The 23723-nt window shown below is 42.9% G+C and overlaps 1 protein-coding gene across 2 annotated transcripts in view; it reads right to left on the minus strand.

Annotated features, from left to right (window-relative positions):
• Positions 1 to 23723, minus strand: part of LOC129817185 (kelch-like protein 29) — a 369971-nt gene that overhangs the window by 301052 nt on the left and 45196 nt on the right. The gene's annotated exons all lie outside the window — the stretch shown is intronic.

The following is a 23723-nucleotide window of genomic DNA, read 5'->3' on the forward strand; positions in this document are numbered from 1 at the left end:
GTATGTGACTAATAAAATTTGATTTGATTTGATCCCAATCCAAAGAGTACTAGCAATACAAACTGATTGTCATAACTAGCTAAAGTTAACCAAATAGGTTCAATGTTAGCTAGTTAGCTAGCTAACAATAGGCTATAACTAGCAATTTTGAAATGGCATTTTGAGATAACATTACGTTTATGATCTGTGTGTAGTAATGTTCTCAGAATGCCATTTCGCATTGCTAGTTATAGCCTAATGTTAGCTAGCTAGCTGAAGTTAGATGGCTGGCTCGCTAGCTAACATTACATGTATGATCTGTGTAGTAATGTTAATCTCAGAATGCCATTTGCATTGCTAGTTAAAGCCTAATGTTAGAGAGCTAACTAGCTAACATTGAACCCAAAGGGTTAACATTAGCTAGCTATGACAATCGGTTTGTATTGATAGTACTCTATGGATTAGGAAATGACTCTCTCCGAACACACACGCCATAAGTTGCTGCGACAATTTTTTTTGATCCTACTGCTCAGCCACTTTATCCCTGATTATATGCATATAACTACCTCATCTATCACTGATATTGTTAATGTACATACTGTATATTGTTTTATTTATATTGACACTATCAGTTTGTGATATTGCTAATATGCAAGTAACCATTTGGCTGTACTGTTTACACCTTCTGTAGAGACCCATCCACTTGGCAATATGTGGTTATAGCATTTCTTACACATGACCCATCAATTTAGACAAGTGTGTCTGGGTAAGTGTCATCTAATATTTATAAAATATTTTTATCTGGACACTTTGTTTATCTGAAAATGTTCCTTATTGTAGTCTACTACTTTTACCACTTTTAGTCTTAATCTTTACTACACTACTCACTGTTTAGCACATGACCTCACATGTGAATCCTTAAAGAGATGGGTGGGGCTAAGGCTTAAGAGGGTGTGAACAATGCTGAATGGGTGTAGACAAAGGAGAGCTCTCCAGCAGGTACCATTCAAAGGCCATTTTCTCAAAAGTGATGTAACAAGTTTATCAACTTTCAAAGCAGAACCACTTTCCCATTGTTTCTCAAATGCAGTGTATGATACACAATTTTGTAGCTCTGTGTCTCTGCTTTTATCCAATGTAAAAAAACACAATTTCAAATGTTGCTACATAAGAACGAATCAAGGCGGTCGGTCACATTTGTAAAAGGAGATAGGGGTAAAGTGATTATGCATAGACAATAAACAGCAAGTAGCAACAGTGTAAAAACAAAGTGGGTGGGTGGGGGGGGGGGGGTCAATAAGAAGAAGGTGTTCAGGAGCCTTTTGGACCTAGACCTATAGACCTGCATGAACATGCAATGAAACAATACAGTTGTAAAAAATTTATTTATTTTGGTTTCTAAATTGGTGGTTGTTCGTCTTATCTCGATCGCTGGCTGGAGTTTATAGTTTACCCACCTTTTTTTTTACCACTACATCACTGGTCGTACAGGTATGTTAGATTAGCTCAATTGCCAATTTCTCAGCCTCTTTCACAGAAACCAAAACATTTTCATAAAGTGGCTATGGATGAAATTGCTAAAAATATCTGTTAAAAACATAAACATACAAAAACGAAGAAAAAAAGCACGCATGTTTGACTATAAATGTGTAAAAATGTAGATAATGCTTATTTTGGGAAATTTAAACCATTTAGTTGTATTACAAAATGTTATTTGGGGTAAAAAAATTACACCAGTTGAAGCTTTTAAGCAAAAAATATGTTGGCGCTTTTAGGGTTAAGACGAATGCACTAATTGTAAGTCGCTCTGGATACGAGCATCTGCTAAATTACTCAAATGTAATGTAAAATGTTATTATACTACTCAGACACGCACAAACATATTCAACAACAAAAATTGAATGTGGCTGTGTGGCGTCTGTGTGATCGTTAATGCTTGTGTTTTGTTAGTGCCATTGGGGATGTTGGGCGAAAAAGGGCAGCCTGGTGTGTGTGTGTGTGTGTGTGTGTGTGTGTGTGTGTGTGTGTGTGTGTGTGTGTGTGTGTGTGTGTCTGTGAGAGAGAGAGAGTGTCCATCTCTGGTTTCAGGATTCAGAGAGTGCTGACAGGTCGGAGTCCCAGGGCTCAGGCCCCCGGGTGTAACCACGGATACACAGAAACACAGAAAGCCGTCACTCATCCACAGCCAGACTACAGATGGGAAAGCAGCAGTGTGTGTGTGTGTGTATATATTAGAACAGGCGATGTGAAAGCACCACTGCAGGGCCCCCACTGGGCCTCAGGTCTATTGAGATATCATCAGTTATTCTCAGGCCACCAGAAGGCTAGTACACACGCATGGATCTCTTCCGGCACACGCAAGTACGTGAGCACACACACACAAACACACACACACTTACTTTTGGGTAAGTTTTGAAGAACTCAGGGCTTATAGGAGCACATGGAGCAGGAGATAACGTTGAAATGCCAGCTCATGAATTTTGCAGCTGGTTAAAATCTCCTTGACATTTCCATGCGAGCATGGTCTACTTTTGGCATGCACTGCCATGTTCTCTGTTCAGACTGATAAACAGTGTGAAGTAGGTTGAGTTATAGTGATGGGAAGAAGGAGGGGGTGCAGCTCTTGAATAACTAAATTGAGTTGAACATAAGGTCAAACAACAGAACTGCACATCAGTGGTGGCTATTAAAACAGTCAAGCAAACTGATGCATCATTTTTTTCAAAGTGTCAAATTTGTTTAAGCATCAAGGTTTTTCTCTTTGTCTTCCACATACAGTGCCTTCAGAAAGTATTCACACCCCTTGACTTATTCCACATTTTGTATTGTTACAGTCTGAATTCAAAAAGGATTAAATTGATTTTCTCTCACCCATCTACACACAATATCCCATAAAGACAAAGTGCAAACTTGTTTTTTGAAATACAGAATTCTCACCCGAGTAAATACATGTTAACATCACCTTTGGCAGTGATTACAGCTGTGGTAAGTCTCTAAGAGCTTTGCACACCTGTATTGTACAATATTTGCAAAATATAATTTTAAAAAGTATTCAAGCTCTGTCAAGGTGGTGGTTGAACATTGCTAGACAGCTATATTCAAGTCGCGGCATAGATTTTCAAGACGATTTCTGTCAAAACTGTAGCTAGGCCACTCACGAACATTCAATGTGATCGTCTTGGTCCTGTGTTTTAGGTTATTTTCCTGAAAAGTACATTTGTCTCCCAGTGTCTGTTAGAAGGCAGACTGAACCAGGTTCTCCAAGGCATTCCTAGTCGATCGCCAAACATTTCAGTGTTAGTGGAGGAAAGGGAGAGTGGAGGGACGTTGAGAGGTGGACCCTTTGTCTGTTGCCCTCTCCCTCCGCTGAGACTAACAATAAGATGCAGGATTCATCAGCCCAATAAAATTAAAAAAAAGGAAATTATACATTTATGCTCACTCAGCTGCGGCTCACAAGTAATACAACTGATCTATTACCGGTGTGATCATATATAATTTTAAAAAATTGTCTGAGAAAAACAACAGATTGGCAGGGCAATTCAAGCAAAGCAAATATAAGGTGATCATGTTTTGGGCCTATAGCCTACTGCACAAACCTCATTACAGCACTATTTTTAATAACTCAGCAAAAAATGAAACGTCCTTTTTCAGGACCCTGTCTGAAAGATAATTAGTAAAAATCCAAATAACTTCACACATCTTCATTGTAAAGGGTTGAAACACTGTTTCGCATGCTTGTTCAATGAACCATAAACAATTAATGAACATGCACCTGTGGAACGATCGTTAAGACACTTACATCTTACAGACGGTAGGCAATTAAGGTCACAGCTATGAAAACTTAGGACACTAAAGAGGCCTTTCTACTGACTGAAAAACACCAAAAGAAAGATGCCCAGTGTCCCTGCTCATCTGCGTGAACGTGCCTTAGGCATGCTGCAAGGAGGCATGATGACTGCAGATGTGGCCAGGGCAATAAATTGCAATGTCCGTACTGTGAGACGCCTAGACAGCGCTACAGGGAGACAGGACGGACAGCTGATCGTCCTCGCAGTGGCAGGCCACGTGTAACAACACCTGCACAGGATCGTTACATCCGAACATCACACCTGCGGGACAGGTACAGGATGGCAACAACAACTGCTCGAGTTACACCAGGAACACACAATCCCTCCATCAGTGCTCAAACTGTCCGCAATAGGCTGAGAGAGGCTGGACTGAGGGCTTGTAGACCTGTTCCTCACCAGACATCACCGGCAACATTGTCGCCTATGGGCACAAACCCACCGTCGCTGGACCAGACAGGACTGGCAAAAAGTGCTCTTAACTGACAAGTCACGGTTTTGTCTCACCATGGGGTGATGGTCGGATTCACGTTCATCGTGGAAGGAATGAGTGTTACACCGAGGCCTGTACTCTGGAGCAGGATCGATTAGGAGGTGGATGGTCCGTCATGGTCTGTGGCGGTGTCACAGTATCATCGGCCTGTGCTTGTTGTCTTTGCAGGCAATCTCAACGCTGTGCGTTTCAGGGAAGACATCCTCCTCCCTCATGCGGTACCGTTCCTGCAGGCTCATCCTGACATGACCCTCCAGCATGACAATGCCACCAGCCATACTGCTCGTTCTGTGCGTGATTTCCTGCAAGACAGGAATGTCAGTGTTCTGCCATGGCCAGCGAAGCTGTTACTTTTGATTTTGAACCCCCCTTTGTTCAGGGACACATTAATCAATTTCTGTTAGTCACTTGTCTGTGGAACTTGTTCAGTTTATGTCTCAGTTGTTGAATCTATTTATGTTCATACAAATATTTACACATAAGTTTGCTGAAAATAAACGCAGTTGACAGTGAGGGCGTTTCTTTTTTTAGAAAAAGATTAATGTTAGATTAATGTTGCATAGGCTTACGTTTTATAATCTCTACATGACCGGTGTCCCTCCACCGGGACTGTTGAGCTAACATGCACGAATGGGATTAGCATGACGTTGTAAGTAACAAGAACATTTCCCAGGACATAGACATGTCTTTCATGGGCAGAAAGCTTAAACTCTTGTTAATCTAACTGCACTGTCCAATTTACAGTAGCTATTACAGTGAGAAAATACCATGCTATTGTTTGAGGAGAGTGCACAACACAACTTTTATCAGGACAACTGGTTTGATACATCCACCTCTGAAGGTAAGGAATGTACTTACATGCGGTAATCTTGCTCTGATATGTCATCCTGAGGGTCCCAGAGATAAAATGTAGCATATTTTTGTTTGATAAAATAAATTGTTAAATTGAAATGTAGACATTGGGTTCTAAAGTTTAAACCCTGCTGTTTCTGTTTCATTTTAGGTGAAAATGGAGAGAAAAGAGTCAGATCCTTATGAGGTTAAGTTATGTAGATCTCTGCATTTTGACTCAGAAAGTGATCCAGACTCAAAAAGGGTTGGAGACCACTGCTCTAGGATTTTGCCTGTGCTTAGCTCTATTCCGTTTATTTTCATCCTAAAAAATTCCCTAGTCCTTGCCAATGACAAGCATACTCATAACATCATGCTGCCACTGCGATGCTTGAAAATATGAAGAGTGGTACTCAGTGATGTGTTGGATTTCCTCCAAATGTAACGCTTTGTATTCAGGATATGAACGTGTCATATTCCCAGGTGGTCTCCCATCCATGCCTGACCCTGCTTAGCTACTGGGATCAGGCATGTTCAGGGTGGTATGGCCACAAGCGTATTTTCTCCCAGAATTACGACCTGGACTCCCCAATGGGCATGGGAGAGGCAAAGCTCGAGTCATGCATCCTCCGAAAACATGATCTATCTGGCCGTGCTACTTCTTGCAACATTGCTCTCTTAACCCGGAAGTCAGCTGCACCAATGTGTTGGAGGAAACACTGTTCGACAGATGATGGAAGTCAGCTTGCAGGCGCTAGAGCGTCGCCACAAGGAGTCGCTAGAGCGCGATGAGCCAAGGAAAGTCCCTCGGCCAAACCCTCCCCTACCCCGGACGGCACTGGGCCAATTGTGCGCTGTCCCATGGGGCTCCCGATCAAACCTCAGGATGTAGTGGCGCCGCATCACTGCAATACAGTGCTGTTGACCGCTACGCCACTCAGGACCCCTTCAAGTTCATTTCTTTGCCACATTTTTGGCAGTTTTACTTTAGTGCCTTATTGGAAACAGGATGCATGTTTGGAATATGTTTTATTCGGTAAAGGCTTCCTTCTATTCATTCTGTAATGTAGGTTAGTATTGTGGAGTAACTACAATGTTGTTGATCCATCCTCAAAGCCATTAAACTCTGTTTTAAAGTCACGACTGGCCTCATGGTGAAATTCTTGAGCGGTTTCCTTTCTCTCCGGCAACGCAGATAGGAAGGACGCCTGTATTTTTGCAGTGACTGGTGTATTGATACACCTTCCAAAGTGCAATTAATAACTTCCCCATGCTCTAAAGGATATTCCATTTTTTACCCATCTACCAATTGGTGCCCTTCTTTGCAATGCATTGGAAAACCTCCTTGGTCTTTATGGGTGAATCAGTGTTAGAAATTCACTGCTCGACTGGGAGACTTTAGGGATAATTGTATGTGTGGTGTACAGAGATTAGATAGTCATTCAAAAACGTTGAACACTATTAATGCACACAGAGTGAGTCCATGCAACTTGTGCCCTGCAAACTCTTACTCCTGAATTTACTTAGGCTTCCCATAACAAAGGGATCAAATAGTTATTGACGCAAGACATTTCAGCTTTCCATGTGTCTAATTTGTTAAAATGTTAATTAAAATAAACATAATTCCACTTTGACATTACGGAGTATTGTGTGCAGGCCAGTGACACAAAATCTCAATTGAATCGATTTTAAATTCAGGCTGTAACACAACAAAATGTGGGAAAAGGGGTGTGAATACTTTCTGAAGGCACTGGTTCCCCTCAGTGCAGTGTGTGTCTGCAGGCCCTTGGTTAGAAACACATTATATGTAGATAAATGATTCCAAGGCTCTGGAGTTTGATCCAAATTAAGCAATGATGTGGCTCACTGGCCCGCACCCCTATTGAAGTAAAGTGTGTGTGTGTGTGTATCCCTGTGTGCGTGTAAGAGAGTGCTATGTCTGTGCGCACACATGCCTGTGTCTATTTGTGTGTGTGTGTGTGTGTGTGTGTGTGTGTGTGTGTGTGTGTGTGTGTGTGTGTGTGTGTACATCTCTGTAGCCATGGTTGCAAACCTCCCTGATATTGGTAAGTTCAGCTCTGTTGCACAGCGGTAGCCAGCCCGCAATTACAGAAGAAAATACTCCTAATGAACTTCGATCGGCAGAGGAAATATGAAGCGTGACATGAACAGCGACTTTTAATTGAGTCATTTTTCCTGGAAATTCTCAAATGATGTCTCTTGAGACACTGAACTGCTGCTTGCAGGGCTTGTAGTCTTGTATTTTCAGACACTAGTGAACAAATAGGATGTTACTAATAATAATAATAGAGTAGATGGAGCTGGATGCATTTATAGGTAGGGTGCACGCACGCACGAGCATACAGCTGTTCTACTTTTAATCAAGCTGTCAAACCACAGTGTCCACATTTATTTGAATGTTATTTTTACCCCTTTTTCTCCCCAACTTCGTAGAATCCAATTGGTAGTTACAGTCTTGTCCCATTGCTGCATTTCCGTGCGGACTCGTGAGAGGCGAACGTCGAGAGCCATGCGTCCTCCGAAACACAACCTAGCCAAGCCGCACTGCTTCTTGACACAATGCCTGCTTAACCCGGAAGCCAGCCGCACCAATGTGTCGGAGGAAACACCGTACACCTGGCGACCGTGTCAGCGTGCACTGCGCCCGGCCCGCCACAGGAGTCGCTAGTGCGCGATGGGACAGCTAGCACTGCAATGCAGTGCCTTAGACCACTGCGCCACTCGGGAGGCCCTGTCCAAATTTATACCATGACAGGTGTAGGGTTGAGCTAGATGCACAATTGGCTTGTGTGTGTGTGTAGGCCTAGATTTTCAGTTTATTCCATTTCAATCAAATCTGGGCTGTGCAGTGCCTTGCTGTGTTAGAACGTGCCAAAGAGGTTTGGAAACATTTCCCCGTTACAAACGGAGCAAATCAATAAGGTCTCGCTTGAGGGAGTCACTCTCCATACACAGAGCTGACTCTGCTGTCCTGGTAGCCAGGGGGAGAGGGGGAGGGGAGACAGGGGAAATGGGAAGAAGTAGGAGGAAAGGAGGAGATGATTGCATTTAGAGATGCAAACTGCATGGCTGTGTAGATAACCCTTTGTAGACTCCCAGCTCATATGGAAGGTAGCGGACACTAGTACAGAAGGTATTCCCCATGTGGCCCGAATGAATCGGAGCACATGTTCACACCTCTAACACCTTCTCCACCCACCACCCATTACACACACACACACACACACAATGGCGGCATGCTGCCACGTTCTCATTTAGCTCTAACTAAGTTAGTCTGGTTCTCTACAGAGCAGAGAAGAGCACTACAACAGGGCCAGTGCTCTTCTCCATGGTCACACAGGAGCCTTCTATCTATCTAGCCCGTCCACTGTTGGTCGGTTGATTTCTGTCTGTCTGATTCTCAAGACATAATCGTTGTGATAAGGGAGACCATGGGCTAATTAGAGGTGATAAGGAAAGCACGGTGCAGGACGGATGTGTGTGTGTGTGTGTGTGTGTGTGTGTGTGTGTGTGTGTGTGTGTGTGTGTGTGTGTGTGTGTGTGTGTGTGTGTAAAAAGCTCTTAGCAGCAAGAGTAGTAGATATATGTTCTTAACCAACCCTGTATATGTGTAGTAAAATAATGCATTTTCGTGCAGGTGTCGTCAACTGCCGCCACATTATGCTACCTCTTATAAGTGGCTACCATTTTCAAAATATAACCCACAGACATGGACCTTAATGAAAATCCTCATTCGACTTTGCCACCCCAAAGTGGACAAATATGTGACATTTAGACACAAAGAACAGCACAGTACAGCAGAGCACAGTAGAGTTCAGTACATTTAACAGATGTGCTTATTATACAGAGCGACTTACCGGCGAAATAAGGGTAAAGGACAGCAGATTTTTCCACAGTCAGCTAGGGGATTCAAACCAGCGACCATTCGGTTACTGGCACAACGCTCTTAACGGCTAGGCTACCCGCCCCCCAGTACAGTAGAGTACACTATTGTTCAGTACAATACATTAGTGTACGCAACTCTAGTGCACTGTACTGAACTCTACTTTACTGTCCAAACTTGAGCCGAACTGTGATTTGTGACTGATTTCCCATTGTAGCCAATTCAATTGCAGAAATTCCTTTACCAATGTTGAGCTTTTAATCACTAAATAATTCAGAAACAACATTTATCAGTAAAAACACTAAAACTAATTGACTAAGTAACTAATTAATGACCTTTACTTCTGCGAACTTCCCTTATCCTCCCTCCTCATGAGGGAGAGAATGTTGTATTTTTTTTTTAATTTAACTAGGCAAGTCAGTTAAGAACAAATTCCGTCTACCCCAGCCAAACCCGGACGACGCTGGGCCAATTGTACGTCGCCCTATGGGACTCCCAATCACAGAGGGGTTGTGATGCAGCCTGGATATTTTAAAGATATGTGTTTTTGGTTTCTTAAACAAAGTCAGAAACATTTCTCCAAAACTAAATATAAAAGTTTTAATATTAGTTGGCCGGGATCGTTAGTTCAAAATTGTGTTTATTTCCAATACGTTTAAAAACTTTTTCTGGTAGAAAAAGCGGTAAAGCGGAAAAAGCACATTGGTGCATCTCTGACAATCAACGGCTTTGCATATTCCTAATTAAGGCATATAAACTCAGCAAAAAAAGAAACATCCTCTCACTGTCAACTGCGTTTATTTTCAGCAAACTTAACATGTGTAAATAGTTGTATGAACATAACAAGATTCAACAACTGAGACAAACTGCGTTGAGATTGCCTGCAATGACAACAAGCTCAGTCCGATGGTGCTGTGACACACCGCCCCAGACCATGACGGACCCTCCACCTCCAAATCGATCCCGCTCCAGAGTACAGGCCCCGGTGTAACGCTCATTCCTTCGACGATGAACGCGAAACCAACCATCACCCCTGGTGAGACAAAACCGTGACTTGTCAGTGAAGAGCACTTTTTGCCAGTTCTGTCTTGTCCAGCGACGGTGGGTTTGTGCCCATAGGCGATGTTGTTGCCGGTGATGTCTGGTGAGGACCTGCCTTACAACAGGCCTACAAGCCCTCAGTCCAGCCTCTCTCAGCCTATTGCGGACAGTCTGAACACTGATAGAGGGATTGTGCGTTCCTGGTGTAACTCGAGCAGTTGTTGTTGCCATCCTGTACTTGTCCCGCAGGTGTGATGTTCGGATGTAACGATCCTGTGCAGGTGTTTTTACATGTGGTCTGCCACTGCGAGGACGATCAGCTGTCCGTCCTGTCTCCCTGTAGCGCTGTCTTAGGCGTCTCACAGTACGGACATTGCAATGTATTGCCCTGGCCACATTTGCGGTCCTCATGCCTCCTTGCAGCATGCCTAAGGCACGTTCACGCAGATGAGCAGGGACCCTGGGCATCTTTCTTTTGGTGTTTTTCAGAGTCAGTAGAAAGGCCTCTTTAGTGTCCTAAGTTTTCATAGCTGTGACCTTAATTGCCTACCGTCTGTAAGCTGTTAGTGTCTTAACGACCGTTCCACAGGTGCATGTTCATTAGTTGTTTATGGTTCATTGAACAAGCATGGGAAACAGTGTTTCAACCCTTTACAATGAAGATGTGTGAAGTTATTTGGATTTTTACTAATTATCTTTGAAAGAGGGGACGTTTCTTGTTTTGCTGAGTTTTATAAGGCGTATATATATATATGCCTTAATTTCTCAAAAATACAGACTGCTAACTCCTATGAACCTCATGTTGGTGCTCATGGGTCGCTTTACAGGGAAATGACCCCCTCAGGCCCATGGGCTACATGACTGTCTACTTCCACAAGGCTCAAAGACATCCATCTACATTTCCAATCATACAGACCCCAATCCTAGGCCAGTTATGGAGCATTAGATTAAATTGCAGACGGGTATGACTGAGCGAAATAAACATCAATGAGCTTCACTAACAAAGAATGTGATCGTATCTGAGGACTGTTGACTCTCTGCCGATGCGTGGTTTATTCCGGGCGTGTGTTGACTGCGTTCACGATGGCATTAAATGGAGTGAGTGTTTAATAGGCAGCCGAGTGGCGAGACACACTTTTTCAACCAACGAGGTTTTCCTTTAGAATTGCTGTCATTCATATTCATCTTCTCCCTCAGAACCAATCACAGATCACATTAGTGTGTGTGTGGCGGGGGGGGGGGGCAGCTTGTTACAATAAACAAACACGTTAAGAACCATTAGAGTGGGAGCTGTCTGGTGACAGGGAGATTATTGAACCATCAGATGGCGGCCATTTTGATGTGTGAACCTCTCAGGCTGCTGGTGAACTCTCTCGGGCTCTACGATGTGTTCAGACAACGCAACAACGGGAAAAAAAGACATCTCTCTCTGTGTGTGTTCAGAGAAAGAAAGCGATAGATAGCCATAACATCTCTCTCTATATTCCCTCTTTCACGGTCCCCCTCTATATTCCCTTCACTGTTTCTCTCTTTCACACTCTCTCTCTATATTCCCTTCACTGTTTCTCTCACAGTCTCTCTCCTTCACTCTTTCTCTTAGTCCCGTTTTTTCTCCCTCTCTCGCTATCTATCTATCTTATTGGACGTGTTCAGAGAACGAAAGAACAAAGCAAATGAAATGTGGCTCTAGCACATCTCCAGTCTATCTCCCTCTCTATCCTAGCTTCTGCAGTGCAGTCATTAGTGCTATGTATGTGTCAAATGACAGCACAGATAGGATCCTGGTTGTTTTCTATGCTATGCTCTTTAGATGGTAGAAATATGGATCTCAGAGCTCCAAGGTCAATCTCCTTGGGATATCTATTCTTCCTTATCATCATCATCATCCCATCCTTTCGCTCAATAACCATAGAACTGCCATCACATCTGCCACTTCATTTATTCTGAGAGTCAAGTGCTTGGAGATGGTGTACGTGTCTTGGAGATGGAGTACGTGTCTTGGAGATGGAGTACGTCAGGAGTGTCAGTTGGCTATACCCTAGCTCAAGACCAAACATTTTAAGTAGGCTAAAACAAAGTACCGTAAAACTATAATTAATGGCCCGGGCGTTTGTGTCAATCACTGAACACAACCAGCACTTAGAAACAGGCTTCTATTTGAGCCAGGCATCCATTTCCTGTATTTGATATAGGACACCAGCTTTTCAGTGAAGTGCCTGGCATCTTTTTGGGCAACAGTAGTGCGACATCTGACTGAAAACCGATTGCACTACAGGAATTTGTTAAGCCAGCCTGCACTAGCAGCGAAGTCAGAGGCCCCACTGTCACTCACGTTGGCGTAGATCTCCTTTGCTTTCACCCTGGTCATCTTCCGGGACACCCAGAGATGCCTGGCCTACATGCAGTGGATCCACTCACACATATTCAACTCCAGCTCCTCGCTAACCATTTGCTAACCATTTTCCCTTCCCCCACCTTGCAGTCTCGCTCTCTTCTGATCCACCGCAAACTTAAAGTTGAAGTGTGAGTTCACAATTCTCACTCGTTTTGGATCAATTCCAAATTGCCTGGCTGTTGCCTCACCTGCATTTTGCTCTGTGAATTTGATCACTGCTAGCTTGAATTTCATATTGTGTTTTCTTTTTTTGGTGGCGCCAAAGAAATAAATACAAATTATGCACATGACCATGGGAACATCTGGTGTGCCAACGGTAACCTCGTAAACGATTCATTTAGACCCAGCGTTTATTTGAAACGGGCATTTATTTGCTGAAATGTGAGCCGATGCCTGGCTATAAAAATGACTGAAATTCTTCCAATCCTAATTCAAATGCAATGGCTGTTTAGCATATTGGGTGGCTGGATTTAGGACAATGCGGCGCGTCGCTCGGAGAGCAGCTGCCAGCCTGCCACCTTTTCTCCCACTTTTAGAAAGCAGAGCGCAGTTGGCCAGTTTGCTTTGCCGGTCAGTCGTTAGGCAAAGCGCCGATTGCTTTGTATCTGATGTCGGCATTTGAACTCTGCCTTGTAAACCCTTTGTAATCTCATAGCCTCCTTTGAGTGACCACTCAAAACCAAAAGCTATTTTATTGCTATTAAAATATAGGTTGTGATAGCTGTAGGTCTAATTGATATTTTTTATTAATTCCTCCAGTAGGCTAGTGCACCTTCGGTTTCATGTATTGGTATGAAAATAAACAACTGGACAACTTGCTACTCTACATCACCAAAATCATGGGCATTATATGGAGTTGGTCTACCTTTGCTGCTAATAACAGCCTCCACTCTTCTGGGAAGGCTTTCCACTAGATGTTGGAACATTGCTGCGGGGACTTGCTTCCATTAAGCCACAAGAGCATTAGTGATGTCGGACACTGATGTTGGGCGATTAGGCCTGGCTCGTAGTCGGCGTTCCAATTCATCCCAAGGGTGTTCGATGGGGTCGAGGTCAGGGCTCTGGGCAGGCCAGTCAAGTTATTCCACATCGATCTCAACAACCATTTCTGTACGGACCTCGCTTTGTGCACAGGGGAATGGTCATGCTGAAACAGGAAAAGGGCCTTCCCCAAACTGTTGCGACAAAGTAGTAAGCACAAAATGTCTAGAACTAAGGGGCCTATCCAGAACCATGAAAAACAGCACCAGACCATTATTCCTCCTCCACCAAACTTTACAGTTCACACTATGCATTCGAGCAGGTAGCATTCTCCTGGCATCCGCCAAATCTAGATTTGTCTATCGAACTCCCAGATAGTGAAACATGATTCATCACTCCAGAGAATGCATTTCCACTGCTCCAGAGTCCAATGGCGGCAAGCTTTACATCACCCCAGCTGACACTTGGCATTGCACATGGTGATCTTAGGCTTGTGTGCGGCTGCTCGGCCATGGAAACCCATTTCATGAAGCGCCCAACAAACAGTTATTGTGCTGACGTTGCTTCCAGAGGCAGTTTGGAACTCGGTAGTGAGTGTTGCAATCGAGGACAGATAATTCTTTACGCGCTGTGCGCTTCAGCACTCTGCAGTTCCGCTCTGTGAGCTTGTGTGGCCTACCACTTCACAGCTGAGCCGTTGTTGCTCCTAGACGTTTCCACTTCACAATAACAGCACTTAAAGTTGACCGGGGCAGTTCTAGCAGGGCAGAAATTTGATGAACTGACTTGTTGGAAAGGTGGCATCCTATGACAGTGCCACATTAAAAGTCACTGAGCTCTTCAGTAAGGCGGTTCTACTTCCAATGTTAGTCATTGGAGATTGCATGGCTGTGTGCTCAATTTGATACACCTGTCAGCAATGGCTATGGTTGAAATAGCCAAATCCACTAATTTGAAGTGGTGTCCACATACTTTTGTAAATATAGTGTATTTAAAGCAATTCCTCAAAATTCATGTCTTGTTTTTGGCTTTAAGACGATATCAATTGTAGGCTATAACAAATGTTAAGTGTCATGCAGTGACAGAATGTTAATGGAGATAATGCAAATATCTTCATCTCATGACTGCATCCATAATCCCTACATATAGCCTTCCTGCCTCTGGTATAATGCATTTCCACCTCTCACTCAATCAGTCTTGCTTGGCCACCTTCCTGAATTAAACAGATAAATATTGCTAAGTTATTTAGCTATAGTGTGGCTGTAGGGCTTTAAAAAAAGAAAGCAATAATATATACAGCGCCTTCGGAAAGTATGCAGACCCCTTGACTTTTTCCACATTTTGTTACGTTACAGCCTTTTTCCAAAATGGATGAAATAAAATAAAAATCCTCAGCAATCTACACACAATACCCTATAATGACACAGCGAAAACATGTTTAACAGGGTTTTTTTAAATTAATAACAGAAATAACGTATTTACATAAGTAGACCCTTTGCTATGAGATTCGAAATTGAGCTCAGGTGCATCCTGTTTCCATTGATCATCCTTGAGATGTTTCTACAACTTGATTGGAGTTCACCTGTGGTAAATTCAATTGATTGGACATGACTTATATAGGCAGTTGTGTGCATTTCCAAGGTCCCATAGTTGACCATGCATGTCAGAGCAAAAACCAAGCCATGAGGTCGAAGGAATTGTCCGTAGAGCTCAGAGACAGCATTGTGTCGAGGCACAGATTTAGGGAAGGGTAGCAAAAATGTCTGTAGCATTGAAGGTCCCCAAGAACACAGTAACCTCCCTAATTCTGAAAATGGAAGGGCCTTGAGGTGAGATGACCAAGAACCTGATGGTCACTGGCAGAGCTCTAGAGTTCCTCTATTGAAGTAGGAGAAACTTCGTAAGCCACTCCTCAGTAAAAGGCACATGACAGCCCGCTTGGAGTTTGCAAAAAGACACCGAAAGACTCTCAGACCATGAGAAGCAAGATTCTCTGATCTGATTAAACCAAGATTGAACTCTTTGGCCTGAATGCCAAGCATTACATCTGGAGGAAACCTGCCAGCACCATTCCTATGGTGAAGCATGGTGGTGGCAGTATCATGTGGTGGGTATGTTTTTCAGTGGCGGAGATTGGGAGACTAGTCAGGATCAAGGGAAAGATGAACGATGCAAAGCACAGAAAGATCCTTGATGAAAACCTGCTCCAGAGCGCTAAGAACCTCAGACAGGGGTGAAGGTTCACCTTCCAACAGGACAACGACCATAAGCACACAGCCAAGACAACGCAGAAACGGCTTCGGGACAAGTCTCTGAATATCCTTGAGTGGCCCAGCCAGAGCCCGGACTTGAACCTGATCTAACATCTCTGGAGAGACCTGAAAATAGCTGTGCAGTAATGCTCCCCATCCAATCTGACAGAGCTCGAGAGGATCTGCAGAGAAGAATGGGAGAAACTCCCCACACACAGATGTACCATAGCCAAGAAGACTCGAGGCTGCAATCACTGTCAAAGGTACTTCAACAATTTACTTATGTAAATATATATTTCAGTTTTATATTTTTTATAAATTATCAACAATTTCTAAAAACTTGCTTTTGCTTTGATCATTATGTGGTGTAGGTAGATTGACGAGGGAAAAAACTATTCAATACATTTTAGAATAAGGCTGAAACGTAATCAAATGTGGAAAAAGTCAAGGGGTCTGAATACTTTCCACTGGCACTGTATATAATTCTTCGAATATTGAAGCATTGTATCAACAAGGCGGCTCCGAGACTATTGATATTGCAACATAGTAGCCAACGAGGGGGCGGCTCACCCAAATATATGAGTCAATTTATTATGAGGTTGAGTAGCGGTTGACACTGTACACGCTGTTCCACAGACCTTTAAACCTAATATTGTTGTGATAATTAATGGCGGGGGTCATTTCTGGTTGTTCTTGCTGTTCTCCAAATAGCATGAGTTTTTTTATCATTTTTTTTTTTTTTTTTATGTATAGAAATGCCATAAATTAGCTTTAACTTCCCAAAAAATCCCCCCCCCCCCCCCCACTTTGCCATACCCTAGATTTAGCTAAACTGTTGTAAGGCATGAGCCTATGTGTTTGAGGTGGAACGTGACATTTGTGCATGATTAGAATGCAACATTTTAATTACAGGGCTATGACCATGTTGCCAATAATGGGACTATGACCACTACTGTGCTACCACTTACCAGTGATAACATTAGTTGTCCAAGTCACAACGCAGAGTCTCTTCAGGCTCAGTGCACAGTCAAGTCAAGTATGAAGACTTCACATTACTTTTCTCTAAAGAAGACCTACCGATACAAACAAAAAGGACCCCAAAACATCTCTTGGTAATAATGATTCACCATCAAACGATGGGCAGGACAGACAGTCTGAAAGACATTACATCTATTGTCTGTCAGCCAAGGACGGCTGAGCCATTCATGTCACTACAGACTAAATATCTCGGAGCTAATCAAAGACAAATACAGGCAGAGAGAGAATCTTAGATCATTAGAGAGTGTTAGACATAAGACACGGCCCGAAACGTTAGACAGGGTAAATGATATGAAGTTAAAATACTGGGTGGCCCTGTCTGACCTTTTCAAGCTAAGAAAGGTGTGTGTGCATGTGTGCGTGCGCACGTACGTGTGTATCCGAGCATGTGTATGTACTGTATGTATGTGTGTGGGCCAGGCACGGTCTGAGAATCTGGGGCCTTATTAATCTCAGGCAATTTATCTGAATCCCAGACAGTAGCCCAGTACTGCTTCAACACTCAACCCACACACACAGGTTGTATACACACTGATCATAAACATTCATCATCTACGGTCATGTTGCTATGCATCATCTAAATAAGCGGTATTTGATTCATCTATGTATATCATTGAGAATTAGTCATTTTCTTTTATAATAATAACCTGATTGGTCAAGAGGTCAACAGTTGAAAAGAAGAACTGACATTGATCAGTTTGTGATTACTGGCAGTGAATAAATTGATTATATATACACATTAGGTATATTGCCCCCAGTAAAATGAGGTGCTGTGTAAGAACGTGGGTCATCATAGCTCCATCCGTCAAAGTCCCCCCCCCTCCCCCAACATATGGAATACCCTCTAGCACAGTGGAGCCCAAGTACCAAGTACAAGTACAAGGAATGATTTTCTTCTGCTGAAATCTCAACCTCTTTGTTCCTTCATTAAAAGTTTGGTTCATTAAATAATGAAAAGACTGATGCAATTCTAAAAGGCAGAGAACAGAGAAGAGTTGAACTCGTTGCCCAGAGCACGTTAGTCCCGAAGACCTACATCAGACAGCCTCAATCTTTCAGGGGAAATTGGGTCTGGCCCTCATAGGCTGACCCCTAGCTTTCCTCTCGCACACACATTCGCACATACACACAAGCCACACACACGCTCGAGGTACAAGTTGCCCTTCACCACAGATCTAGAAATCAGATTACCCGACCCCAATCTCTTGATCTGTTTGACTCGGTCATGGAATTTGGCACACATGCTCAATGATGTGTCTAGTTAATCTATAGGAGTATGGTTCTGTTTGGCCTCATAGTGGCGCTGCAAGCTCATTGGCTTATAACGGCCATGTTGTCATGGAAAATATTGAGTTTAATGACGGGGATAGATGCTGGTGCCGATCGGCCAAGCAGTTCTGGAGTGGAGGACGTTTAAAGTAGTCAACATCATAAGAAATTGTCCAAAATCCATCAAAAGCATATGGCATGATCTGTTTGATTTTGAATTCTGATATTTGGCAAACGTGGTAAGAAGTTGGGCTGTTACGGTGACCGTATTACCGCCACACCAGCAGTCACGAGTCATGACCGCAGTCAAATTCCACATGACCGTTTAGTCATGGTAACTAGGCTTCTCCAAATCTGCGCTCTGATGTCGCTGATGGGCATTAGTAGCTTACCAAACTTGCTAACGGCCAGTCGCTAATGGCCTGGTACTCAGCACTCCATTGTCCCTCTAATCACTGTGATATCAATGCCAATGCAATCGAAAATCAACTCAAACACTTCCTGAGAGAAGTTTGAGTGGAATGGGATCACCTGTTGCGCAGCGAGAGCCAGCTTCTCATAGCTGCCTGATGCATGGAATGAAATAAGTGTTCCTGTTGCGCAGAGAGAGCCAGCTTCTCATAGCTGCCTGATGCATGGAATGAAATAAGTGTTCCTGTTGCGCAGAGAGAGCCAGCTTCTCATAGCTGCCTGATGCATGGAATGAAATAAGTCTTCCTGTTGCGCAATATTTCTATACGCTATGCATGTGCGAGAGAAAACAGTTTTGATGGCCTCTATTTAAAAAAGGATGATCCATCAGCTTTCTATAGGCTAGGCCTACTATATTTATTTATCAACACTCCTAATAATAAGCACATCGCTTCACTTTACAACCGGAGTAGCCTACCTGGCTGGCATGAAAATTAACCATGGGAAAAGCGTCCTCCAGTCGCTATTCAAGTGCACACGGATGCCCTTGATCGGACAGGTGAATTAAAACTAATACCACACATATATTCTTAGGCTATATGTAAAGACCAGATAAAATTGAGAATAGTCTGATGAGTGAGAATAATATCAAGTGCTTGTGAAATTGTGAATGAGAGACTGATGAAGTGTGTGCAGCTTGCTTTTCCCCTTTTTTTCCCCCAATCAGTTGCATCATGCAGCCTTAGAATGTATTTGAAATCAAAACATGTTGCCTAGGGTTTGTATCGCAACTAAAGTTGCATAAATAACAATAAATTAAGCATATAGGAGGACCTGTTTAAAATTATCACTTTGTTAACCAGTCAACACAGAACAGCCGCATGTGCGCACTCCCTCGTTTTGGAAAAATATCCTTTCTATTTTATTCCGTCATGTCAATTGTATTCTTCTTACTATAAAATAATACCACGGGAATTATAAGCAAATCTTGTCTGCTAAATGAACTAGTGTAGCCCATAGCCATAGCCAGATCAGGGCCTTACATAAGGATGACTCCAAATATGCTATTCCGTTCTTCTGAGGCAACATTTTCTCCATATCATTATGTTTCTTTAGACCGGTCTAAAATAAATAATGGATGTATTGTGATTGTGTAGGCTATATTAAATGGATTTATTTTACTTTTTAAAAATGTAGATGTTCCAAAAGGTCCGCACGAGCGGCTTGTAGGCTGTGTGGAAGCCGGAAATACTAAACCTGTTTATGTTCATTAAAAATGGTAAATTACCGTGAGACCGGCAGTTACTTGCATGACAGTTACTGGCTGACAAAATGTCATGACCGCCATAGCCCTAGTAACAGAAGTACAGAAGTAGCTCATCCAAGGGGAATGTGTTCAATTTGTCCTGAGGGTGGCGCTGTGGGGCCACCGCTTGAACCCTGGCATGGCTGCTTGCAGCTATATTTATATATTTTTAAATCAGCATAAAATAGCCGCCCTCGGCCTCCTTGACTCCTAAACGTCGGTATCGGCCCTTAAAAAAAAACGATTGGTCGTTCTCTAGGCAGTAACTTGAATGTCCTCCCCATATCCCCATGTAGCAAGCCCTATATCAAACCATTGGCTTATCACTGCAACAATGCACAAGATGCGTACACACATACACAAGAGAGAGACACACGCACACACACACACAAGAGACGTGATACATAGCCATACAGGATTTACACCAGTGTTTCACCCAAAAGGCTCCGCGTTTTCTGTTTCCATCTACACTGGCCGGCACCTGTGTCTCACTGGGCCATGGTGCCGTCAGACCTGCTCTCATTTGGGGCCAAAGCCAGGCCGCTGGTACTTTTCAACTTGCATTTACATAACAATTGCTAACTGAATTTTAACCCTCCCACAAAGCAACTGTTTTGATAGTGCAGAAGTTGTTGATTCTGCTCTACACTGTCAGCCCTAGATATGGAAACACAATTTCCCTAGTATTACATAATACACTAGCGTAACATTGGCGTTACAGTCGAAAAGCAGCTATGGAGTACTACATTAAAACTGACCATCGCCTCTGTCCTTCTCTGATTCAAACACCCGTCTCGACTTAATCATATCAGGGACTGACTGGACACAACAGTAATAAATACTACATTGCTTAGTGAATCATATCTTCACAGAGAGACGATAATTGATGTCTAATGACAAATAAAGCTGATATACTTGTGGAAGTATTGCATTTGGGTATACTACTACACCTTAGACTTGGTCCAAATTGTATTTCACAGCTTACAAAAGCCTTTACAAACCGCAAAGTAAGTCGATTAGGTCCTTGCATGCTGACTTATGATTAAAATGGGAAGCTACAGACCTCCTTGTCCAAAGGCAGAAATGTAATCCTCCTAATACTATGGCCATCTTTATAAAGCATGCCACCGAGACTTTGAAAACTAACTTAATATGGAGCTTGTTTTGTCTGCGGATGAGAGGGGGAATTAGGTTAGGGTGAGGACTTATGTAATGAAGGATGGATGGAGCTGAAGCCTCTCGCCATGTCCTTACAATGCTGTTTCATGTCTTGCCCTTATACACAATGTGACTCATCATGACTGTCCTCAGCTGAGATGGAACCATAAAATGGACTACCGAGTGAATGCCAGAGTCATAAAACAAAGCTAGTCACTGGTCACTCCAATTAGACAAATCATAAAACAGTTTAAAGACCCGCTATCAAACTTGACCTCAAAGTTGAGGAGTTAAACCATCTGAAACTTTAGTGCTACTACTTTGAACTAAATGAACTCTGAGGGTATTCCCTTAAAGGCCCAATGCAGCTGTTGTTGTCTCAATATCAAATCATGTCTGGCTAACAATTTAGTACAATACCGTAATAATTTTACATAAAAATGGTCAAAAAGAAACAAAAAATAGCTTTTTACAAAAAAAAAAACATTCTCAAGCTAAATTTAGCTAGGACTGTCTGGGAGTGGTCTGAGTGGGGAGGGGAATAACTGAAACCTATTTGTTATTGGCAGAGAGGTTTGGAACTCTTTATTATTGGTCTATTAAAACGTATACCGCCTGGTGATATCACCGGGCAAGCCACAACTTCACCCATGCTGATTAGAAGGTCCTGTGTAGATAGTTGCTGGTTGAAAATACTAATCAGGAAATAATATGTATAATATGATTTGAAATACAGGAAAACTGAATTTTGACTGCACTGTTCCTTTAACCGTTTTAGAATACTTATATGGACTGGTAGCTACAGATCTCTACATGCCCCATCTTCTAGTCGATAAGGTGGATTGACTGGATTCATGCGATCAACAATTTGTTGACCCAAATGGAGTTTCTCCACGACAGTAGGGGTTTCAGGGAGTCGACACGTCTACATTCATAGCTAAAAAAGGCACTAAAGCTTGTGAGGATTGAATGAGGATTGTGTATGGATAGAATGGCAAATCAGTCATTCCAATAGAGCCACCTCAAATCTTTTTCAAATGATCTTTACAATCGATTAGCGATAATAAAATATCACTTTCAAGTTGTTCAATTCCTCAACATTAATCCAGCTGACGTTTTAGAGCAGTCCAATAGTCCAAGGAAAGACATGTCATCAGTGTAATTAATGTGATCAGTGCAGAGGACGTTCTCTAGAATCCATTTGCCCCCCGACTCTGATCCAGACCGCAGTGAACAGCCGTTAAACACTCAGCTAGTTTTGATCAATGAAATCTCCCCAAAGTGTCCATTATCATCTGGTAAAATAACATCTCACCTCAGCTAGGTTTCATATTGGCTGAATCGGTAATGGCACCCTATTGCATATAGGCCTAGTGCACAACTGTGGCCCAAAGTAGTGCACTGCACTATATAGGGAATAGGGTGCCATTTAGGACTCACACACGACTCCTTGAATATTATCATAATTCTAGGAGGATTACACCTCACAACGCTTTGTCGACTGCTTAACAACCTCTGAACTTATTATTTCATAACAATAAAGAGCTGAGACAGAAATTTAAAGTGCTGATGTTTTTATACCGTTATGTATTTTGGACTGCTTTGTTTGAGCTGTTCTGTTCCTCCCCGCAGGCCAACATCACAGAATGATTCAAGATTGATTCGAACAATTTCATTGCGCCTCACATCAAGGATTTGCAAGGCTAACACAGTGGGAAATGCTAGTTTGATACAAATCCGGGGGAATGTTCAAAATTCCCTCAAACGAGGTACAAATCTCAGATGCCACGCCTCGTTGCCTTTTCTCGGAATGCTGTGCCTCTCATTTTTTCCCCCTTCCAGTTTCTAAGTAGAACCAACCACCACTGTCCAGCCCACTGTCTAAAATGATTGACTCAAAATGGCCAGTCAGCAGAGGGCATACACCAACAATGGCATACAGCTGTACACACATGAATAGAAAATACCAACAGGCCAAATGCACACATGAATATAAATGAATCCATTCCAGAAGGCTGTGAAAAGATGATCCTAATTGAAGACTTGTCATCATCTCAGTCGACATCCTATACATCTTCTCTCTTCCTCCTTCCCCAAACAGGAGCGAGACCATGGTCCTTGTCGCAAGGTGAAAAAAGAACCACTCGACCAAAATTAATCTTCAAAATCTGTTTACCAGCAAGCCAAAATAGCGGAGGGGGGGAATTTGACTCGCAAATGCGACCTCCGGGTGTACATGTCAATGCCTCCCCATCTGATTGCTTTGGCATTCATGTCTGAATAGGATCTGGAGAGCAAGGGAAAACAGTGTGAGAGAGCGGCGCAGATGGTGCTCTGACCGACGTTAAAGTGACTGGAGAGACTTCAGTCACCAGACACGCCGTGGCTAATCAGCGAGCGAGAGGATGTCGATGTCGGTGTGTGTGTGTGTGTGTATGTATGTGGAGCGAGACAGGGACACAAAAAAAGATTTCTTGAATTGGTCTCTTGGAGTCATTTGGATGTAATCCTCAATTCAGCAAAACAATGATAACTGGTTTGAGGATAACTGGTTTGAGGATAACTGGTTTGAGGATAACTGGTTTGAGGAGAGGCTACATTTCTTGGGAACTGCGAATTACAAAAATGAGGGACAAACAGAACAGTGTGAGAACCAAATTTCGTTCTTTTTTCACCAAGATGTACAGCAAAAGTCTGGGCCGAGTTCCCATGACAAAGAGTTCAAAAACAACCCAGCCCGGCGGCTGTGCTACCCACAACACTTTGCTTCTGTTCAGCCCCCAGAATCCTCCAAACCAAACACGTTGTCGCGGCTAC

The sequence above is a fragment of the Salvelinus fontinalis genome, chromosome 20 (assembly GCF_029448725.1).
Source record: "Salvelinus fontinalis isolate EN_2023a chromosome 20, ASM2944872v1, whole genome shotgun sequence".
Classification (NCBI taxonomy): Eukaryota; Metazoa; Chordata; class Actinopteri; order Salmoniformes; family Salmonidae; genus Salvelinus; species Salvelinus fontinalis.